Genomic DNA, 23159 nt, shown 5'->3' on the forward strand with positions numbered 1-23159 from the left:
CCAGCAGCTCATCTCATCACCTTTTCCTCTGCTGTACCCTAGGATGACCCTTATCCACTCACCAACATTCAGTGACAGCCCCCAACCAGTCATTCCCACACCAGCCCATCCTCATAGCCTAGGGAGAACTTCCCAAGGTCACAATCCCACAAGCCCTGGAAATAGCTCAAGGCCCCTAACAGCCGGATCCCCAGTCTTCCCCCACCTAGGCTCAGGCCAACTCACGTCCTGCAACCTCCTTCTCCAAGTTGAGGCTTCCTCTATAACAGATTTCACCTCAATTACAACACATGACCCCATCACATGCCCTCTGATGGCAGGGCAGGTGCAGAATTTATTCACCTCTCTATCCCCAGAAGCCAACACAGCTCCTGGCATGCAACAGGCACCCAATAAATACTTGCTGAACTGAACAACTTGTGCTGCTAAGAAAATGGCCATACTGTAGGGCATCTTCCTCATCCTGTAGCAGGCCTTCATCTTCATCTTCACTTTCTGGCTTTAAGACAGCTATTTAAAAAAGTACTAGGAACTCTTAATATTTGATTGACCCTAACCAAAATGCATTCCCAAAGATTCTCTGAAACTCTGCATAGGAAATGTCTATCAGTGGAGACCCAATTGATACGGTGGACTAGATGTGGGTGACTTGGAGCTGTGTTTTGCGCACATTGGGATGGAAATGCTTTTGAGATAACCCAGAAAGGTAGCGATAGGCCACAATCCCTGTGGGTCTGAGACAGAGAAATGGCCTGGGCCGAAGTGATAAACAAGTGAGTTTTCTGAGGATTTATGGAATGCTCAAAGCCACAAGAATCCTTGAAGCCACAAGAGATCATGCAAGGGAGGAAGCCCACACTGAAAGAGAAGCTGGCCAAGGAGGGCATCTGCAGAGATCTGAGGGAGGAGGTTGACTTGAGAGGTAGGAGGAGAACTAGGAGAGGCTGAGCAGCCAAGGGCTAGATGGGTCAAGGCACAGAGGGGGACCACCTATGCCAAAGCTGCCCGAAGGCTCAGCTGTACGTTCTCAACTGGCCCTGGCATCCAAGAAGAAAAGCCTCTTTGATTTGAGATCTGGTGGTCCCAAGGGCCACTCTGAAGGATCTTGGAGGTAAGGGGGCTTCTACTGTTTAAAATATAAATTTTTCCAATGAGACACGACAACTAAATGCATCTAAATCCTGACTTGGATCCTATACCACAAAAAGGAAATGGACAAGAAGAGCAAAAAAAATCTGAATAAGGCCTGTAGATGTTAGGTGTCCTGGTTTTGCTAATTGTTCTGTTAAATAAGATGTTAACATTTGGGGAACCTAGGTGACTAGAATGTGGGAATTCTTTGTACTAGTTTTAAAACTTTTTTCAAATTCTTAAGTTACTTCAAAAAAAATTTTTTTAATAAGACATTTTATAAACGTAAATGCCTCAAAGTTAAGCCAGGTGTACCACAGCTCAGGAATGGCCTTTGTGAAACGGGGCCCTCCTCCTTCTTCTCCTACCCATCTCAATACCAAACAAAAAGGGGGGAAAAGGAAGACCCTATGCAACGTCGGCGACCCCAGAAGCAGGCAAAAACTATAAATGCCAGAAAGGCCCTGCATCCAGCGCGTCCCTGCGCGGAGCCGCCCCTCCCCCTAAGGGGCGTGGCGTGGGAGTCGCACCCCACCCACCCCGCCCGACCCTGCCCACAGATGTCCACCCACGCCGCCCCCAATCTGCCCCGCGTCAGCCTGACCCAGCCCCAGCTCCGCCCACAGTCCGTCCGGCCTCCAGCCCGGGCCCGCCCCCGATTCCGCCCAAGGGTCCTAGCCACTCCTCCCTTAGTACATCCTGTGTTTAGCAGACCCCGGTCCCGCCCATAGCCCGGCCTCGCCCAAAGTCTCCCGCCCCCAAGCCCGCTCCGCCCCAGCTGAGTCCGTCCCGGTCCCAGCCCAGCCTCCCCGTCCCGCAGCGAGAGCGCCCCTGTGCGGCCCTCTGAGCTGCGCGCCCGGAGGTCCATTGTCCCTGTCCCGGTCCCACCTACCCGTCGTCCGCCCGCGGCAGCGAGGGCCAACGCCTCGGGCACCGTTGAGAAAACGCAACACCAGGGCGCGCCGCTCCCACATCCAAGAGGGGCCCAGTCGGCGGTGCAAGCGGGACGACGCCTACCTGCGCCGAACGGGCCGGAGCCTCGTGAGTTCCCGCCAGATACCACCGGCAGCGCGGAGCCCAGAGCGCCCCTGCCCCACCGGCGTCGGGCGTCGCGGGCGCGCAACGTCCGGCACGAGAGCGCTCGGTTCGCCTCGGCCCGCCTTCTGCTCTCCCCCCAGGACACGCCCCTGCCCAGGACACGCCCCCGATTCGAGCGACCATCGAGACATTGGGGCCTCCGCGGCGCCTAGAGGGGACGCAGAAGTGCCTCTGAGGTAGGGCCCAGGACGGCAGAAATATCTTCCGCCGCTTTTGCAGCCCCTTCTCGTCCTGTCCACTTACATGCTAGCCTAGGCACTTTCCTCGCTATTACTCACGAGGGCACGAAGTCTTTTTTCTTTCTAGGTCGGTGGTTCTCCAATGTAGTTCCAGACCAATGGCAGCTTCACTTGGGAACTTGATAGAAATGCAAGTCCTGGGGCTCCACCCCAGACCTACCGAATCAGAAACTCCGAGGCCAGGCCCAACAATCTGCGTTACCGGACCAACCTCACACCCTGGACTTTTGGTCTGGATAATTCCTTGTTGTGAGGCCCTGTCCCATGTATTGCAGGTAGGATCACCTAATAAAATATAGGGCGCCAAATTAAATTTGAATTTCAGATAAAAATATACTCTAAAATTAATCTTGGAGTTATGTATTTCATCTGGCGACCCTACCCACAGGTATTTTTATTTGCTAAAGCTGGCAGCCGTGATTTTAGGATTTTGAGCATCCCTCGCCTCTACCCACTAGGTGCCAGTAGCACACCACACCCCTGCTCCACCAGTTACAACAACTAAAATTGTCTGCAGACAAGGTATCTTGCGCGCGGCCGGGGTGGGGGTGTGGGGGGGACGAAATCGGGGGCGGGGGAATCCCCCTTCCAGCCTGGACCACTCCCATCGCCTCCCCATACACATACTTTGAGACTCTGCTCCATAAAGTATATAGGAAGTGACTTTACAGGAAAGGGTGCCTTGGCCTCCAAGGGTTTTTCTAAACACAAAAATCCTTGGGACCAAACTGTGCTAAACATTCAAGAAGAGGGCCACGTAGTGAAGGTTTTGTGTTTGCTTCTCCACCCTGGCACTTCTCATAAGGGTTTTGGTCACTGTAAAGTGTAAACCACCTGGGTCAGAAAAATAAGTTATCATGCCCATTTGTGAGAGTCTGGAGCCAAGGGCACACTCAAGTTTGTCATTGCTTTTTCCACAAATACGTATTGATGCCATGCAGACCAGATTAGCGGAGAACAAAAAGTTCTTGTTCTCATGGGACTCACTTTTTAATAGAGGAGGCACTCAAGAAACAAATAGTATCAAAAGGTGATAGGTGCTGTGAAGAAAAATGAAGCAAGTTAAGGGGGTAGAAGATGAGCTCTGGGAGGGTGGGGTGCTATTTTAGGTAACATAAATGCAGTGTTTCCTACCTTCCTTTGTTCCCCAGAACCTACATCCCATTCACTCATTCATTCAACAAGCATCTACTGGATGCCCACTCTGTGACAGTCACTGCTTACATTCCAGTGAGAGAAACAGACAATAAACAAACAAGTGAAATATATGGTATGCCCAGTGGAAAGTTCTATGGAGAAAAAAAAAAAAAATCAGGGAAGGGGAATGTTTAAATAGTGTGGTCATGGAAGGTCTCCCTGAAAAAATTATATTTGAGGGAAAAGCCAAAAGATATGAAGAATAAGCCATGCAGAATTCAAGGAGGAAAATACTTGAAACAGGGAGAAAGGCATGTTCAAAGGCCCTGAGGTGGGAGCAAGCCCAGCACTTTGGAGGAACAGCATGGCTGGAGCTGAGTGAACAAGGAGAGTCAAAACAATGAAGTTGGAGAGGTGATAAATCATGTGCCAGGTATGTGGCCAGCCTCTGTGTGTGCTTGGAGCTCTAGCAGAGGAGGAATGCAGTCTGATGAAGCCTTTATAAGTGCCCTCTGAGGTGAAGCAAAGAGCCACACAGGAGGCTATTATAGTGGTTCAGACCAGATATGATGGTGACTTGGACCAAGGTGCAAATAATGGAGGCAGAGAGAAGTAGTAGGATCCTGGATATATTTTGAAGGTAGAGACACAATAGGGCTTGCTCATAGATTGGATGTAGAACATGAGAGAAAGGAGGCAGGGAAGACTCGGGTTTTGGCCTTCAGAAGTAGAAGAATAGCGTTGCCATTGACTGACAAGTGAAAGATGGCAGAAGGAGCAGGTTTGGTGGGAGGTAAGGAGTTTGGTGTTACATGCATATGGAATCCTCATTCTTTTGGGACCTTGTTTAGCCAATTAGTGGAGGTTACTGACTGGCTTGTCTTTTCTAGATGAAGAAATACCTATCCAGCTCATACCCACCTTTGTCTTAATGGTTAGGATCCTGACCTAAGCCATTTTCTCCTTGGTGACTTGGACCAAGGAGAAAATGCGCAGTAAAAATCTGAGATTTTGCTTGGATGACTGGATTGTTCCACTCAGAATTTAGGTTCCTCACTCCCATATGAATAATGGAAATATTCACAACCCCTAGCTGATTCATAGAGTTTAACCTGGGGAGGGATTACACTGAGCCTTCCCCCTCCATTCTAGCTCCCCAATTCCTTCCTCCTCAGATAATAGAAAGGGTGTATGAAAGGACTTCACTATTCATACAGCAATACGTGTGCTGAAGACTGTGGCTCTTCATTCATGAATGACCTCAAATAGAGGATGGAGGAATCTGAGAATAAGAAGCAAACACTCTTCCAGAATAAATAGCATACAAACCACCAGAAATATCAGGTCCCTATTTTGGGCTATTAGGATCATAGAGATTTGGGGAAGGGGGAATCTAAGATATGGGGAGAAATAAGTATAGAACAAAAACGGTGAAAAAGATAGTCATGAAAAGATGGACTGAAGGTGGAGAAGAGAGAGAAGAGGAGAGTGATGGAGTAGTGGGTGACAGTGTCCTCCAGGTGAGCCCATCTAGTGGCTCAGGTGCTCTCTCCTTGACTGGTGTTACCTTAAAACAATAAAACAGCCAAATATTTTACCTGCAAAATGGGTTTATTTGGGAGCAGCAAAGAACTGCAATTTGGGACATGCAATCATGGCGAACCACCTGCAAGTCCTGTAAAGCAAAGGAGAAGAAACTGTTTTATAGAGGAGAAGGGAAAGTTGGGAGGGGCTGTTACAAATAAAATGTCCACTGAAGTATGGTGGTTTTTCATTGTCTGAGTTGTGACAACTTCACATTGGCTGTGCTGTTGCCAAGCAAGGAGAAAAATCTTTCTTTCTTCTGCTGGCAGTGGTAAAGTAGGGTCATTTCCAGCCAGAGATGCAAAGTATGTGTCTCTTCCTACTAAGATTCATATTGACTCAGTGGTACATGTGTGGAGCTCCCCCTTGTGGCCTCTCAACTCTAATACAGTAAAGTTCCCTTTCATTAATTTTCACACTGGACTGCCTTCTTGAAGTATATTGAAGGAATTTTTTTTTTTTAAATAAAGAAACCGTTTCTTTACTTGTGGTATTGGAGGTTTTAATCAGCCTTGTAGTGAGTTGAATGGTGCCCCCTCAAAAGATATGTCCACCCAGAACCTCAGAATATGACCTTATTTGCAATAAGAGTCTTTGCAGATGTAATAAAGGTAAAGTGAAATCATCATGGATTAAGGTAGACCTTAAATCCAATGATGAATGTCCTTGGTGTTTTTTGGCTTGTGGCTGCATCTGTCCAATCTCTGTCTCTTCTTCACATGTGTCTTTTTTTTTTTTTTTGCCACACACACAGCATGCACGATGTTAGTTCCCCAACCAGGGATTGAACCTGCGTGCCCCCTGCAGTGCAAGCACGGAGTCTTAATCACTGGACCCCCCAGGGAAGTCCCTTCACATGTGTCTTTGTGTGTCTTCTGCTTTTCTGTCTCCTATAAGGACATCCATCATCCCACCTCTGTGTTTTAAGCTGTTGCTCATAGTATTATGGCAAAAAGAAAAAAAAAAATGTGTTCTATGAGTCGTTTAGGTTTAGGGCTCAGCATAATGGGGTCTTAGTTTTCATGTATTTAAAAATGTTAAAGTCACTTTTGTAGCTTATTTTTATTTCAGCTGGAGCTTTTTTATGGCTTTGGGTAAAATTTAACTTTATTTCTTGTTTCCCTTAAACACACTTTATGCCAAATTTTGTTGAGTTCATCATATGCCCACAGTGACTAGCATGAAATTTACCAACCCTTATATATGCTGCTGAGTATAACTCAAACTTTCATTTATTGCTTAATTCTTATTATGGCTGTGACCCATGAAGGTGAATTGAGCAAGGAGTAATGAGATACATAAACAGTGTGCCCCATGCCTGCTCCTTTCGGCTCTTTATAATCTAGAGAGCATGCTCCCTGCAATGTGGATGCTAGCACATGTAATTTTACCAAAAATTAATTAAAAAATCAAGGCCAAGTCTACATGTTTACAGAGGTTTGCAGACCCCATTTAGACATTTTCAGTGCCTTGCTTGAAAATAAGCTACATTAATAATTTTTTAAAGTTGAATTTTTTTTTAATTCAAATTTGGAGTGAGAAAGAGGAAAAAAAACCCTACATCATAGGAATTGGAAAATATCAGCCCATTAAAGCAGAATTCTTCTAAAAATGCAAATTTTGAAATTGTCTTTAATTGAGAAGTAGGCTAAGTTTTAAAGAAAAATTTTTGGAAAAAAGTATTAAAGTTAACTTCAGATTTTTGGCTCTGAAGAAAGAACCAGATGCCAAATATTGTGTCAAGCTACAATCTCCTGCTATTAACGGGCCCAGGGCAATAGAAGTGGCATTAACCGCGAGGTTGTTGGTTTCTTAGAACTTGCTTGTTAAGAGATGATACTGAACATGATATACATGCTGACGACAATTGAATTGATTGGGTGTACTCTGTACAATTAAGGATTTAATGTCCTATGTAAAGTTAAGAATTACTTTTGGTAAAGAATATCCACAGGGATGATAAATATATGCACAATTAAACATAACATGTATTATACAATATCAGGAATGCAATGCACATGCTTATATTAATGCTACATTAATATTAATTGTATTAATTCCATGATACTTATGTATGACAATATATAGTATATACTGTGCAAAATTAAACGTATATAGTATTAATAGAAATATAAGTGAGGAAAGACACTGAAACATGGCATACAGAGGAGTATATTATTCTTTTTCATGTCTTCTATAAGCACATGAAAAGAGTTGCAATGAATATAAATAACTCATTTCTTGGATTTTTAAATATATATCTTTTTATTTTAAAAGTATTTTTTATCCAAAATTCTAATTTAATTTGGTGTCCTACAACCCATAGTGTGTGATGCCCTTATCTTCAGGTAAAGACTTGAGAGAGGAGGTCTCTAGCTTCCGTGTTGACAATAGATAAAAGGGGGCCCAGCAAATGCAAGGAGAGAAGCTGGGAGGCTACAGAGATATCCAGACCGGAAATGGTGGTTGGAACCAGGATGGGATCAGTGGAGGTGCTGTGAAGTTGAAAGTAGAGCTGATGGAATTTACTGATGTGAGTGTGAGAGGAGTCCAGAATGACGCCCTGGAGAAGTGTGGGGTTACTGCTGGTTAAGACTGGGAAGATAGGCAGGTCAGGGCCAAGATGGATAGAGATCAGGAGATCGGTTTGACCTATTCTGTGTGAGGCACCTATTAGACACCCCAACAGACCCATGTGGTGTTCCCAGCTAGAGAGATACACTGGGGTAATCAGAATATAAATGGTACTGAAAGCTGCAAGCCTGAATGAGAGCACCAGCCATGAGGGTAAGTGGATTGGATTGCAGGGTAGGAGTGGAGCCCCTTCCAGGCCACCTGTCCTCCCCACCAGGGAGGCTGAGCTGAGTCAACTTCAATCCCTTAGCTGGCCACGATGCCTACCAGGGCATGCAGGCCAGATCTCAGCTGCCAAGCTTGAGAGGACAGGCACTGGCCTCCCTGACGTGACCTGGGAGCCCAGGCAATTCAGACAAATCTCAAGGAAGGCGCTTAGGGTTCTGTATTCTACTCAAGTTTCTGTTACGTGGAGATAAAGCAGAAACTTCGGGTTGAATTCTTCCTGAAACACATTGATCTCCTCACAGTATGACAACCATCACTGAGTCACTCTCCAATCATTCATTTTTAATAGAACAGGGCCCCTGAACTTGGACCTCCCCACTAGCAGCCAGGCGCCGCAGGCTGCAGTTCCCTAATCTCGGAGTTTGCTTGTTTCCCTATAATTTAACTCCTTCTCCCCCAGAGGGATATCAGAAAAGCACTTTTCCAATTAAATTAGGGAACTGATTAACAGGGTTCTGAAAAAAGCAAGTCTTGACTTTGTTTTTCCTGATCCGCCAAAGACAGACAGGAGCCTTTCCGCGTCCTCAGCACTATGGTCCTGCCTCTCCCTCAGCTGCTTTCTCGGGGCCAGAGTCCTTCAGTCACAACATCCTCAAAGGCAGTCTTGCCACAGCTTTCTCACTTGAGCAGCAGACCCCTCGCTGCCCACACTCACCCCCTTGTCACCCCAGTGTGTGTTCAGCTGGGCTGGCAGTATGGCCTCCACATGCATGGGGGCCACTCACCACCAAAAAGAACTAACACTGCAGGAGAGGCACTGGTCTCCGTGAAGTCAGAGCAAAACTAGATACCAGCCACAGTCACACCCCTCTGGCTTCTTTCTGTTTGTTAAGTTCCCAAATAATAGCCTGTTGCTGGGGGTCCCCAAGACCACTCTCAGCTTCGATAGGAGGACTCACAGAACTGAGAAAAGCTGTTACATTCATGGTTATGGTTTATTCCAATGAAAGGATACAGATTAAAATCAGCAAGGGTAAAACATACAGGGTCCAGAAAAGGCCAGGAGCAGACTTCCAGTTGTTTTCTCCTGGTGGAGTCATATAGACAGTGCTTAGTTCTCCAGTGAGGACGACACAGAGTGTTATCAACCAGGGAAGCTCACCTGAGCCTTGGTGTTCAGGGTTGTTACTGGGAGTCAGTTTTGCTGGCTGACCTTAGTCTCCAGCCCTTTCAGAGGTCAAGCTGATACTGCAGGGCCCAAGGCCCCCAACATAAGTCAGGTTGTTGGTACAGACTATCTGAGGTGGCCCAAGCTCCAGGTAAACAAAGACACTCTTATCAGACAAGTTATTCCAAGGCCTTATAAGTTACCTCTCATGAGCCAGGCAAAGCCTTCTTTGGAATGTGCAGGGTTTGGCAGCTTCAGACCTGCTGAGTCAACTCTTTACTGCATAGACCTCACGAAGGGCTTAGAAGTTTTCATTTTGTTGGTCATTGCCTAGAAAAGTAGAAATTGGCTATAAAGACTTTGGCTACAAGGGGTTGGACTTTTCTTCAAAACATTTTTTTAAAAGTATCTTTGACCATCCTCTGTACTTTCCATCAAAGCACATAATTCTTATTAAGCAAAAGGGATGATAGGTTACTGAACCAAACATCTTTGAAATTTACATGAGGAAACTCAAAGAGTTTAACCCATATTCCACACTCATAATTACAGATTTTCCCAGAAATATCTGTGTCACAGCCAGTCCACACTGTCTTCACCCTCTGGGTCCCTCTGCTATCTGGCCCCGGGGTTGACAGATAGAGGAGAGGATAGTGTGAGCATCTCTCAGGCTAGTGGGATGCAGGCAGGGTTTCCCCATCCTTCAGAGAACCATTAATGTCATCAGCAAAGTCCAGCATTTTTAAAAATAAAATGGAAGACAAGACAAAAATTCAGGCATCAAGCCTGGTAGAGATAGATTCGGCACAACCTCTATTTTGTTTATGTAACTGTGTGAGTATGAGTAACTGTGTGAGTATGAGTAACTGTGTGTGTAACTGTGTAAGTGTGTGTGAGAATGTGTGTGTGGTGTGGGGAGGGTGTGTGTACGTGAGTGGGCTGGGTCCTTTCACGACATGTATTACTCCTACCGCCCTTTCGCTGGTTGAAGGCAGCATGGTATGTGGTGAAGGGTCAGACTCAAGGGCCTGGAGGCCTGGACTTGAGTTCCTGGCCCTGCATCTTAGGAGCTTTGTGACCTTGGGCAAATTTCTTGATCTCATTGGGTCTCAATTTCTTTAAGAATAAATAATAGTAACTACCTCAAGGTTATCATAAGAAATGCATTTTAAAAATTAAATGTAAAGCATTTAGTACCATGTCTGACTCAGTAAGTATCCTTTATTTTGTTATTTTCATCATTCTTATTACTACTGCTATTATTGTAGGTCATGGTCAAACGTGTTTGAGAAACACTAACTTAGAGGATAGGATTGACAAAGCCAAAGCCAGTGCCTTCCATCAAGCCAGCCACATTTTTTTAAGCCCCTGAAGAACGGATAGTGGTTTTGCACAGCCCAGACCTGAGGGATAGAAGTCCTCTTCAGGTTTAAGTTCCCCTGAGGGCAGTGAGTGGACATGCTTACTTCCCAAAGCAATGGCTGGCCACTTGCCCAGGCTGGAACATTCTGCTTGTTGTGGTGTGTGTTCCCCCACCATCTCTTAACTCAAAACTTGTGTTTGCTAATCAAGGTTAACATCATCACTAACCAGACACTGACATCAGGTATCCCCTGATACAATGCTCTGAGAAGGACACAACATCCCTTCTGTGGCATTCTTGACCAAAATGCATGACCTCATCTAATAATGAGAAAAGAGCCAACAAACCCAAACTGAGAGCCATTCAACAAGATAACCTAGTGGTACTCTTAACAGGTGTCAAACTTAGAGAAGACTGAGGAGCCAACAGAGATGGAAGGAGACTAATAAGAGGACAAAGGCAATCAAATGCAATACGAAATCTGCTTGGACATCAGTGAAGAAGCTCGTGAAATGTGAGTAAAGCCTATAGTTTAGTTAACTTCTTGGTTTTGATAACTGTACTACGGTTAGCATTGGAGAGTCTGGGTGAAAGGGATACTCTTTTTACTAGTTTTGTAACTTTTCTGTAAATCTCAAAAATTTTCTAAATAAATAGTAAACGTGTCTATGTGTGGATACACACATACACATATATATATGTATGCATATAAACATATAAATATGACCCATGTTGAGTAATTGGCTGCCAGCAAGCCACAGGGTTTTATCCTCTTGAGATTTTCTAATTAGCCTGCTCTTTGAGAAAGTATGATTCTTCCACTGTAAGTTCCCTGCTGACTGCTTTCATTAGCACAGAAAAGTAAGCATCCATTTTTTTTTAAAGTTTCCTATTAAACACTCCAGGGAGGACCCACGTGGCACTGGTTAAGGAGGACTTATTTTGGTAATCCCTAGACCCCCGCCAGCATTCCCTGTCCCCAGAAGGCCAGGCTCAGGCCACACGTGCTGTGCGACCCAAGCCACACATGGAAACCAGATCCTCCAACCCCCATTTCCCGTCCCAACACCTGGGAAGACATTTTTCAGTTGTACTGTTTGTTCAAAACCTGAGTCTGTGTAATTTTAATTCAAAGAGATCAGACTTTCAGATGGAGCAGAAACAATCCCTGGAGGAGCCTTGAAAATAATGAATCCCTTGGTACCAAATCAACAATCACCCTCATTTCTCAGCACAAGAGAGTAATTAGTCCCAGAGGTTAGAGCTCATTTAGGTGATCACATTAGGATTGATATAGACAACACTATTTCCATCAACAGTTATTATACTGCCTCCAAAGCAAAAAAAGCAGAAAAATAATCTTCAGTCTTGAGGAGCTTGCACTGAAGGTAGGCAAGGCTTGAAAAACATTCATGAAGTCATTAGTGAATAACACATGACTAAGGCATATAATTAAGTCTTAAATTATGTGGTAGAGACTGTAGGCTACAAATATGAGTTAGGAAGGGGGTGGATAAATCCGGCCCCATAATTAGAGAAGGTGGCCTTGTAAATTTTCAATGGAATATTTTTTCAGATAGTAAGTACAATGCACATTCATTCAGGCAAGGCACCCCTCCAGTAGGCAGCCCACCTTGCCCCAGGAAACCAGTGGACATTTCTGATAGTAACCGACCAGAATTTTCCTACACATTAACACATGCTTATATTTTAAACAAATAATGTCTTTGTATTACCACATTATGATGACTGTTTTAAATTTTTTGGCTTTTCACTCAGTATATCACTGATTCCTCTCAAGGTCAATAAATCTACCCCTACCTCATCTTTGGAATGACTGAGAAGTATCACATTATTTCAATTAACAATGATTTGTTTAACAAAGCCCTCAATGAATGAACCACATTTAGATTTTTTCAACATGTCTTATATAAATACAATGCTTCCATTAACCTCCTTTACACATCTTTGCAACACTTGAGTGATTATTTCCCCAGGATAAATTCTTAAAAGTATTATTGCTGGGTAGGAGGGAATGCATGTGTGTGTGTGTGTTTTTAAGGGTTTTACATATACATTACCAAATTGCCCTCCAGGAACGTTATGCCAATTCTTTTTTTAAAAACTTTGCAAATCCCATACTCTTAAAATGATTGTCACCTTAATTTATGTTTTTTGTAATTTCTTGTTTATCTTCTTTCTTATGAATTGGGAGTTAATTTTTAAAATTAATTTGTAAGTGCACACATGTTAAGAATAGTATTCTTTTGTCATGAACTGCACATTTGCTCCTGTTTTTGCCCCCAAAATTTGTCTATTGTTTATGCTGGATTCTGTACACAGATACCTAATTTTTATGTAGTCAAATACATATTTTTTCTTTTGGGTTTCTTTAATGTTTGGTTAATACTATGCTTAGAAAGATCTTCTGCACCTCAAGATTATGAAATAATTTCACCTGTATTTTTAACTAATACTTTTACAACTCCCTCTCCCCTTTTTTGCATTTAAAAGTTTAGTCAAGGATTATGGGAAGTTGGTATTGATGATAGACTTTTTACTCTACTCAAGTCTCCTCATAGAAACAACCAGAGCAACTAGATAGCAAGATCTCATTAACAGTATTTATAACAAAATTAAGTGACAAGGTATTCCTATGAACCCAAAGTACCAGTGGGGTGAGGACAAAATCCTGGGTCACAACACTGGCATGTTATTGGGGTCTGTGTGGGGGAAGCAAAGGAAAACAAAAGGATAGCTGGCAACCTGAAAACAGGAAAACAACAAAATTGCCAATAGGTATTACTGGAAAGTTCAGCAGGCCAATCTGAGAACAGCAGATGAAACTGGAAGGGGTTTTGCCCAATCCAATAATGACTGTGCTCTGAAAGAGCAGGAGTAGAGCAGGAAGTGTGAGAGAGCAAGCCACCACTTTTTAGAACACTTCACAGAAGCAATAGAAGAGGGAGCTCCATGAAATTTGAAAACTATACTGAACCATGTCTCCTAATTTCACAGGGAAATGAACAAAAGAAAAAAATCAAGGTCAAATTGTTACCAAACCAAATTTGAGTCCACTCACCCATTCACAGTAAAGCCAATCTACTGACACCGGTTTGTGGTGACGGGAAGTGCAGTGTTTATTGCAAGGCCATGCAAGGAGTATGGACAGCTAATGCTCAAAAGACCTGAACTCCCTGATGGTTTTCAGGGAAAGGTTTTTAAAGACAGGGTGAGGAAGAGGGTTGTGGGGTGTGTGATCAGCTCACAGACATTTTTCTGATTGGTTGCTGGTGAGGTAATCAGGAGTCAACATCATCAACCTTCTGGTTCAAAGCAGTCTGGGATCTATGTGCTTGTGGTCGGCATGTAGTTAGCTTCTTCCACCTGGTGGGGGTTTCAGTATCTGCAAAATAGCTCAAGGATATGGCTCAGAATATTATCTTTGGCCCCTGAGAAGGAAATAAAGATCCTTAGTTTAATGGCTAAACTATTATTATTTTGTCTTGCTTGACTGTTTTCCTTTGTTTCTGCATTTTCTCACTTCTCTGATAAAATTTGTTCTTTGGAACTCAGGGAAGACCTAGGAGGCTAAAGTTTTTCTACAGACAAGATGCAGGGGACAGGATGGGGGTGGGGGCCGGGGCCGTCTGTCCCAGAAAGGCCCCATAGAGTCCTGCTTGGTTACAACATTCCATACAATGCTATTATAAGAAAAAAAAGAGAATAAGAGTGGAATAAAATCTCTACAACAATGGAAACATGCCAGAAAGACATGTCAATGACACAGATTACCTATGAGTTCAAAAAAAACTAAAAGACATTAAGAAAGTATTCAAGGGGGCTTCCCTGGTGGTGCAGTGGTTGAGAATCTGCCTGCTAATGCAGGGGACACGGGTTCGAGCCCTGGTCTGGGAAGATACCACATGCCACAGAGCAACTAGGCCCATGAGCCACAACTACTGAGCCTGTGCATCTGGAGCCTGTGCTCCACAACAAGAGAGGCCGCGATAGTGAGAGGCCCGCGCACCACGATGAAGAGTGACCCCCACTCACCGCAACTAGAGAAAGCCCTCACACAGAAATGAAGACCCAACACAGCCAAAAATAAATAAATAAATAAATGATTTTTTAAAATATATTTAACATAGTAAGGAAAATCCATAATATGCACAATAGGAGTACATGATAAAGAAAACTAAAGCAAAGTAACAGAACAAATTCTGAACACTATAGTTCAAGAAACTTTCAAGAAAGAAGCAAAAAAGATTTGAACCTACATTTGAAAGAATACACCATAAATCTAAGTATATCAGCCTAGAATGAGTGATACCAAGATACACACTAGTAAAATTGTTGGACCTGAGAGAAAAAGAAAATAAATCAATTTAGTGTGTAGGTAAAAAAAGCAAGTGAAATGAAAGGGAAACAAATTAGACTATCATCAAACTTTTGGACAGCAATACTCATGCCAAAAAAGTTCACATTAAGATACTCAAGGAAAGAAAATGTGGGTCAATGATTTTCTGACCAGCAAAACTGATATACATTGTGACAAAAGGGAATAGACAAACTGTTATTACCATGCAAAAGCTCAAAGAAGATTGTTCCTATGAGCCCTTTTGTACGTATCTGCTAGAGCAGGGGTCCCCAACCCCCAGGCCGACGACCAGAACCAGTCAGAGGCCTGTTAGGAACCAAGCTGCACGGCAGGAGGTGATCAGCAGTGAAGCTTCATCTGCCACTCCCCATCACTCCCCATCGCTCGCATTACCACCTGAACCATCCCCCCTCCCCCCGGGTCCGTGGAAAAATTATCTTGCACAAAACCAGTCCCTGTTGCCAAAAAGTTTGGGGACTGCTGTGCTAGAGAATGGGCTTCAGGCAAAGAAAATGACAAGAGAAATTGACATAAAGACTAGAGGTGAGCATTAAATGTACAGTTACTTGTACAACTAATGCTAAGTGAAGGTTGAAAGACAAAGAATATAGTTTGCAGTTGTCTGTATGGTCCAATCATGCAAATATAGTACAAACATATTTTAAATGGAGAGAGAATGGACAGAACAAATGCAACAAAAAATGTTAATCTATTTTCAGTAATTATAAAGTTGGTGGTATTATTAGCATTACTTTTGCTGAAACTGCTGTGTATGTGATATGGGGAAAAGCAAACAAATAATAATAAAATATGATAATTCTATTATTCCCTATTTCCTTGAGAGCCAGGATTCTCAGTGTTTAAGAAATGATATAAAAATGTAATATAGAAGAGATTTAGTTTTAAAGATCTGTGGACCTGAATTTAATTTTTAAGTATGAATTTATGAAGTGTCTAATGTTTCAGTTCTGTCCAGTGAAAAGGCTTAGAGATATTGAGTTGGCCAAAAGGTTCCTTTGGTTTTTAAGTAAAAATAAAAGACAATTTTTCATTTTCACCAAGAACTTTACTGAACAACGTATTCACCGTTTTGTTCCACTACCTTCTGCCATTTTTCAGGCAGCTTCATAATTCTGTCTTCCCAAAACTGTTTATCTTTTTGAGCAAAGAACTGTTCCAGGTGCCTTTTACAGTCTTCCAGGGAATTGAATTTTTTTCCATTAAGAGGATTTTGTAAAGACTGAAATAAATGGAAATCCAAAAGTGCAATGTCTGCTGAATATGCCAGACGAATCAGAACTTCCCAGCCAAGCTGTAACAGTTTTTGACTTGTTATCAAAAAAATGCGGTCTTGTGTTATCCTGATGGAAGATTATGCGATTTCTGTTGACTAATTCCAGACGCTTTTCGTCAAGTGCTGCTTTCTGTTGGTCTACTTGGAAGCAGTACTTCTTGGAATTAATTGTTTGGTTTTCTGGAAAGAGCCCATAATAGAGGACTCCCTTCCAATCCCACCATATACACAACATCACCTTCTTTGGATAGAGAACAGCCTTTGGTGTACTTGATGATTGTTCATTTTTCTTGCCCCACAATCTCTTCCATTTCACATTATTGTACAGTATCCACTTTTCATCGCCCATCACAATTTGTTTTAAAAACAGAACGTTTTTGTTACGTTTCAGTAGAGAATCTCATGCAGAAATATGGCCAAGGTTTTTTTCACTTAACTTATGTGGAACCCAAACATCAAAGCAATTAACATAACCAAGCTGGTGCAAATGGTTTTCAATGCTTGATTTGGATATTTTGAGTATGTCAGCTATCTCCCACATGGTATAATGTCAGTTGTTCTCAATTAATGTCTCGATTTGATTGCTATCAACTTCAACTAGTCTACCCGACCATGGAGCATCATCCAGTGAGAAATCTCCAGCACAAAATGTTGCAAACTACTTTTGATACGTTCGATCAGTCACAGTACATTCTCCATACACTGCACAAATCTTTTTTTGCATTTCAGTTGTGTTTTTACCTTTCTTGAAATAATAAAGTATAATATACTAAAAATGTTGCTTTTTTTCTTCCATCTTCAATATTAAAATGGCTATACAAAAATTCACCAATTTTGGTAAGTTTTTTTTTTTTTAATGCACACTGATATGACAGCTGTCACAGTACAATCTAACAAAATTTTGCAAATGAAGTTAAAGACAACTAAGTGCTACTAGAGCCATCTTACAGAAAAACGAATGAAGCTTTTGCCCAACCCAATAATAACCGACCTGGTAGTATTGAGTATTCCTAGCCCCCAGAACAGATTATGGTTTTGAAATACCATTTACCTGTTAAAGAAACCAAGGAGACTTGGACAAATGACTGATTCCAGGTCTGGCACAGAAATATACAAAATAAGCCTAGAACATCTTGTCATACCAGATAGCCAGGAATCTAGCAGAACTGCAAGGGTTATGACTAAAGTACTTAAAGGTCAACTTGAAAGGAATCCCACCAGCCAAGGATGGGACAATTTGAACTTCAATAACAACTGCAACGGATTAAAACTCATCATAAGGGAGGAGACCTTCAAGATGGCAGAGGAGTAAGACATGGAGATTACCTTCCTCCCCACAAATACATCAGAAATACATCTACATGTGGAACAACTCCTATAGAGAACCTACTGAACGCTGGCAGAAGATCTCAGACTTCCCAAAAGGCACGAAACTCTCCACATACTTGGATAGGGCAAAAGAAAAAAGAAAAAAGAAAGACAAAAGAAGAGGGACAGGACCTGCACCTCTGGGAGGGACCTGTGAAGGAGGAAAAATTTCCACACACTAGGAAACCACTTCACTGGCGGAGATGGGGAGTGGTGGAGTGGAAGCTTCGGAGCCATGGATGAGAGTGCAGCAATAGGGGTGCAGATGACAAAGTGGAGAGATTTCCGCACAGAGGATCAGTGCCGACCAGCACTCACCAGCCTGAGAGTCTTGTCTGCTCACCTGCTGGGGCAGGTGGGGGCTGGGAGCTGAGGCTCCAGCTTCGGAGGTCAGATCCCAGGGACAGGACTGAAGTTGGCTGCGTGAACACAGCCTGAAGGGGGCGACTGCGTCACAGCTAGCCGGGAGGGAGTCCGGGAAAAAGTCTGGGCCTGCCTAAGAGGCAAAAAACCATCGTTTCTGTGTGCACGAGGAGAGGGGATTCAGAGCATCGTCTAAACAAGCTCCAGAGACGGGCGCAAGCATGGCTATCAGCGCGGACACCAGAGATGGACATGAAATGCTAAGGCTGCTGATGCAGCCACCAAGAAGCCTGTGTGCAAGCTCAGGTCACTATCCACACCTCCCCTCCCGGGAGCCTGTGCAGCCCTCCACTGCCAGGGTCCTGTGATCCAGGGACAACTTCCCAGGAGAACACACAGCGCGCCTCAAGCTGCTGCAACGTCATGCTGGCCTCTGTTGCCACAGGCTTGCCCTGCATTCTGTACCCCTCCCTCCCCCTGGCCTGAGTAAATCAGAGCCCTGTAAGCAGCTGCTACTTTAACCCCATCCTGTCTGAGCTAAGAACAGACGCCCTCAGGAACCTACACGCAGAGGCAGGGCCAAATCCAAAGCTGAACCCCAGGAGCTGTGCGAACAGAGAAGAGAAAGGGAAATCTCTCCCAGCAGCCTCAGGAGCAGCGGACTAAATCTCCACAATCAACTTGAGGTACCCTGCATCTGTGGAATACCTGAATAGACAACGAATCATCCCAAATTGAGGCAGTAGACTTTGGGAGCAACTGTAGGCTTGGGGTTTGCTTTCTGCATGTAATTTGTTTCTGGTTTTATGTTTATCTGAGTATAGTATTTAGAGTTTATTATCATTAGTAGATTTGTATATTGATTTAGTTTACTCTCTTCTTTTTTTATATATAGATATATATATTTTTTCCTTTTTCTCTTTTTGTGTGTATGCGAATGCTTCTTTTTGTGATTTTGTCTGTATAGCTTTGCTTTTACCATTTGTCCTAGGGTTCTCTCTGTCCTTTTTTTGTTTTTTTAGTATAGTTTTTAGCACTTATTATCATTGGTGGATTTGTTTTTTGGTTTGGTTGCTCTCTTTCTTTCTATTTTTCTCCTTTTTTAATTACTTTTCAATTTTTTTTTTTTTTTTTGTGCACCAGCCGCTGGAAGGGCAGCTTGCGGATCAGCAGCTCGGTCGACTTCTGGTAGCGCCGGATCTCGCGCAGGGCCACGGTGCCCGGCCGGTAGCGGTGCAGCTTCTTGACGCCGCCGGTGGCCGGCGCGCTCTTGCGGGCCACCTTGGTGGCCAGCTGCTTCCGCAGGGCCTTGCCACCGGTCGACTTGCGGGCAGTCTGCTTTGTGCGGGCCATAGCGAAACGAGACACGAGCTCACCGGCGCAACGCTGCACAAGGAGAGGAACCTCAATTTTTTTATTTTAAAATTTTTAAATGTTTTATTTTAATAACTTTCTTTTCTTTTCTTTCTTTCTTTCTTTCTTTTTTTTCTCCCTTTTCTTCTGAGACCTGTGGCTGACAGGATCTTCATGCTCTGGCTGGGTGTCAGGCCTGTGCCTCTGAGGTGGGAGAGCTAAGTTCAGGACATTGGTCCATCAGAGACCTCCCAGCTCCACATAATATCAATCAGCAAAAGATCTCCCAGTGATCTCCATCTCAACACTAAGACCCAGCTCCACTCAACAACCAGCAAGCTACAGTGCTGGACACCCTATGCCAAACAATTAGCAAGACAGGAACACAAACCCCCCCTTTAGCAGAGAGGCTGCCTAAAATCATAATAAGGTCACAGACACCCCAAAACTCAAGACAGAAAGCAGTCCTGCCCACCAGAAACACAAGATCCAGCCTCATCCACCAGAACACAGGCACCAGTCCCCTCCACCAGGAAGCCTACACAACCCAGTGAACCAACTTTAGCCACTGGGACAGACACCAAAAAAAACGGGAACAATGAACCTGCAGCCTGCAAAAAGGACACCACCAGGGAAGTACCCCTCACAATGTTTTTAAATACATAAGACAAAATACATAGAGTTACAAAGGAAACTAATTATGTTGAAATTGTTATCAAAATACTAAAATTAATTTGTGCTATAGTAATATGTGTGCTTATTTATTAACACATTAAATAACAAGATATAGTAGCATTTTGAGTTAGTGATAAATATAAATGACATTCTGAGATATCTGCAACAACCATAACGTGGTATGAAAATATCTATGATTTTTACTTGTGACAGTAGGTCCTGCTAATACTACTGTAGTTGCTTGTCTCCATTGTTAATGGAAAGAGATGCTCACTTTTAGCTAGAGTTTAGTGAAGATAAAGATGTAAATTGTTTCCCGTCCAAATTCATGGGCCCCTGAACTCTACCCACTGGAATCCCAAGTTAAGAACCTCTCAAGTTGGGAGAAAATTGGTGATAGAAAAGACGGACATGGCTGGGATGGAGGTGTGGGGAAGCAGCAAGCTGTTGTGCCCAGGAAAGTGTTGGCCTCAGATTTCCACATAAATGTTACAGGGACAGTAGCAAAGGTTTCTTGCCAAGTGATTAAGACACAAGGAGAGGGGGCAAGGACATAAGGGTGCACACCAGGGGAATGACTACAATGGTAGAACCCGGGCTGGAAGCTGGGCAAAGAGAGGAGGGAGGACAGAGGTAGAGTGGGTCAGAAACAAGGCGGCTGGCTGGAGTTCCAGTGGGGTCAAGAGTGGACCAGGGCAGCCCAGCATAGCCCGCCTTCCCACACATGTGCTCGCCAGACCTGCAGACTTGTGCCACTGGCTGTGCCCGTCCCCGGCGAGCCCGAGTGCCCACAGCCCATGCCTCCCACCCATCTCCAGCCATGGCCATGTGACTGACAGGGTCATGGTGCTCTGGCCAGGTGTCAGGCCTGAGCCTCTGAGGTGGGAGAGCTGAGTTCAGGACATTGGTCCACCAGAGACTTCCTGGCCCCATGTAATATCAAACAGCAAAAGCTCTCCCAGAGATCTCCATCTCAACGCTAAGACCCAGCTCCACTCAACAACCAGCAAGCTACTGTGCTGGACACCCTATGCCAAACAACTAGCAAGACAGGAACACAACCCCACCCATTAGCAGAGAGGCTGCCTAAAATCATAAGAAGTTCACAGACACCCCAAAACACACCACCAGACGTGGTCCTGCTTACCAGAAAGACAAGACCCAGCCTCATCCACCAGAACACAGGCACCAGTCCCCTCCACCAGGAAGCCTACATAACCCACTGAACCAACCTTAGCCACTGGGGGCAGACACCAAAAACAACGTGAACTACAAACCTGCAGCCTGTGAAACAGAGACCCAAAACACAGTAAGTTAAGCAAAATGAGAAAGCAGAAGAAAACACAGCAGATGAAGAAGTGAAGTAAAAACCCACCAGACCAAACAAATGAAGAAGAAATAGGCAGTCTACCTGAAAAAGAATTCAGAGTAATGATAGTAAAGATGATCCAAAATCTTAGAAATAGAATGGAGAAAATACAAGAAATGTTTAACAAGGACCTAGAAGAACTAAAGAGCAAACAAACAATGATGAACAACACAATATATGAAATTAAAAATTCTCTACAAGGAATCAATAGCAGAATAACTGAGGGAGAAGAACGAATGAATGACCTGGAAGATAAAATAGTGGAAACTACTACCACAGAGCAGAATAAAGAAAAAAGAATGAAAAGAATTGAGGACAGTCTCAGAGATCTCTTGGACAACATTAAACACAGCAGCATTCGAATGATAGGGGTCCAAGAAGAAGAAGAGGGAAAAAAAGGGACTGAGAAAATACTTGAAGAGATTATAGTTGAAAATTTCCCTAATATGGGTAAGGAAATAGTCAATCAAGTCCAGGAAGCACAGAGAGTTCCATACAGGATAAATCCAAGGAGAAACACGCCAAGACACATATTAATCAAACTATTAAACATTAAATACAAAGAAAAAATATTAAAAGCAGCAAGGGAAAAGCAACAATTAACACACAAGGGAATCCCCATAAGGTTAACAGCTGATCTTTCAGCAGAAACTCTGCAAGCCAGAACAGAGTGGCAGGACATATTTAAAGTGATGAAAGGGAAAAACCTACAACCAAGATTATTCTACCCAGCAAGGATACCATTCATATTCAAAATTAAAACCTTTACAGATAAGCAAAAGCTAAAAGAATTCAGAAGCACCAAACCAGCTCTACAACAAAGGCTAAAGGAACTTCTCTAGTCAGGAAACACAAGAGAATGAAAAGACTTACAATAACAAACGCAAAAAAATTAAGAAAACGGTAATAGGAACATACATATCGATAACTATCTTAAACGTAAATGGATTAAATACTCCAATCAAAAGACATAGACTGGCTGAATGGACACAAAAACAAGACCTGTACGTATGCTGTCTACAAGAGACCCACTTCAGACCTAGGGACACATATAGACTGAAAGGGAGGGGATAGAAAAAGATATTCCATGCAAATGGAAATCAAAAGGAAGCTGGAGTACAATTCTCATATGACACAAAATAGACTTTAAAATAAAGACTATTACAAGAGACAAAGAAGGACACTACGTAATGATCAAGGAATCAGTCCAAGAAGAAGATATAACAATTGTAAATATTTATGCACCCAACATAGGAGCACCTTAATACATAAGGTAAATGCTAAGAGCCATAAAAGGGGAAATTGACAGTAACACAATCATAGTAGGGGACTTTAACACCCCACTCTCACCAATGGACAGATAATCCAACGTGAAAATAAATAAGGAAACACAAGCTTTAAATGAAACATTAAACAAGATGGACTTAATTGATATTTATAAGACATTCCATCCAAAAACATCAGATTACACTTTCTTGTCAAGTGCTCATGGAACATTCTCCAGGATAGATCATATCTTGGGTCACAAGTCAAGCATTGGTAAATTTAAGAAAATTGAAATTGTATCAAGTATCTTTTCTGATCACAACACTATGAGACTAGATATCAATTACAGGAAAAAAATCTGTAAAAAATACAAACACATGGAGGCTAAACAATACACTATTAATAATCAAGAGATCACTGAAGAAATCAAAGAGGAAATCAAAAAATACCTAGAAACAAATGACAATGAAAACACGATGACCCAAAACTATGGAGCACAGCAAAAGCAGTTCTGAGAGGGAAGTTTATAGCAATACAATCCTACCTCAAGAAACAAGAAACATCTCAA

The 23159-nt window shown here is 43.1% G+C and overlaps 1 protein-coding gene and 1 long non-coding RNA gene across 5 annotated transcripts in view; one reads left to right on the forward strand and one right to left on the reverse strand.

Moving 5' to 3' along the window:
* Positions 1–2338, reverse strand: part of PGBD2 (piggyBac transposable element derived 2) — a 29781-nt gene extending 27443 nt beyond the window's left edge. For 2 of the 4 annotated variants that reach the window (XM_007169915.2, XM_007169914.2), the window contains exon 1: positions 2024–2337. The gene's annotated coding sequence lies outside the window, so the exon portion shown is untranslated. Of the gene's footprint in view, positions 1–2023 lie in introns of all 4 variants that reach the window. The other 2 variants (XM_057541629.1, XM_057541628.1) reach the window with 2 other exon arrangements.
* LOC103014323 (uncharacterized) overlaps positions 2334–23159 on the forward strand; it is a 49725-nt gene continuing 28899 nt past the window's right edge. The window contains exons 1-2 of the long non-coding RNA XR_009007284.1: positions 2334–2405; positions 10918–11036. This is a non-coding gene — a long non-coding RNA (uncharacterized LOC103014323). The remainder of the gene's footprint in view (positions 2406–10917; positions 11037–23159) is intronic.

This window comes from Balaenoptera acutorostrata, chromosome 2, assembly GCF_949987535.1.
Source record: "Balaenoptera acutorostrata chromosome 2, mBalAcu1.1, whole genome shotgun sequence".
In the NCBI taxonomy this organism is placed as follows: Eukaryota; Metazoa; Chordata; class Mammalia; order Artiodactyla; family Balaenopteridae; genus Balaenoptera; species Balaenoptera acutorostrata.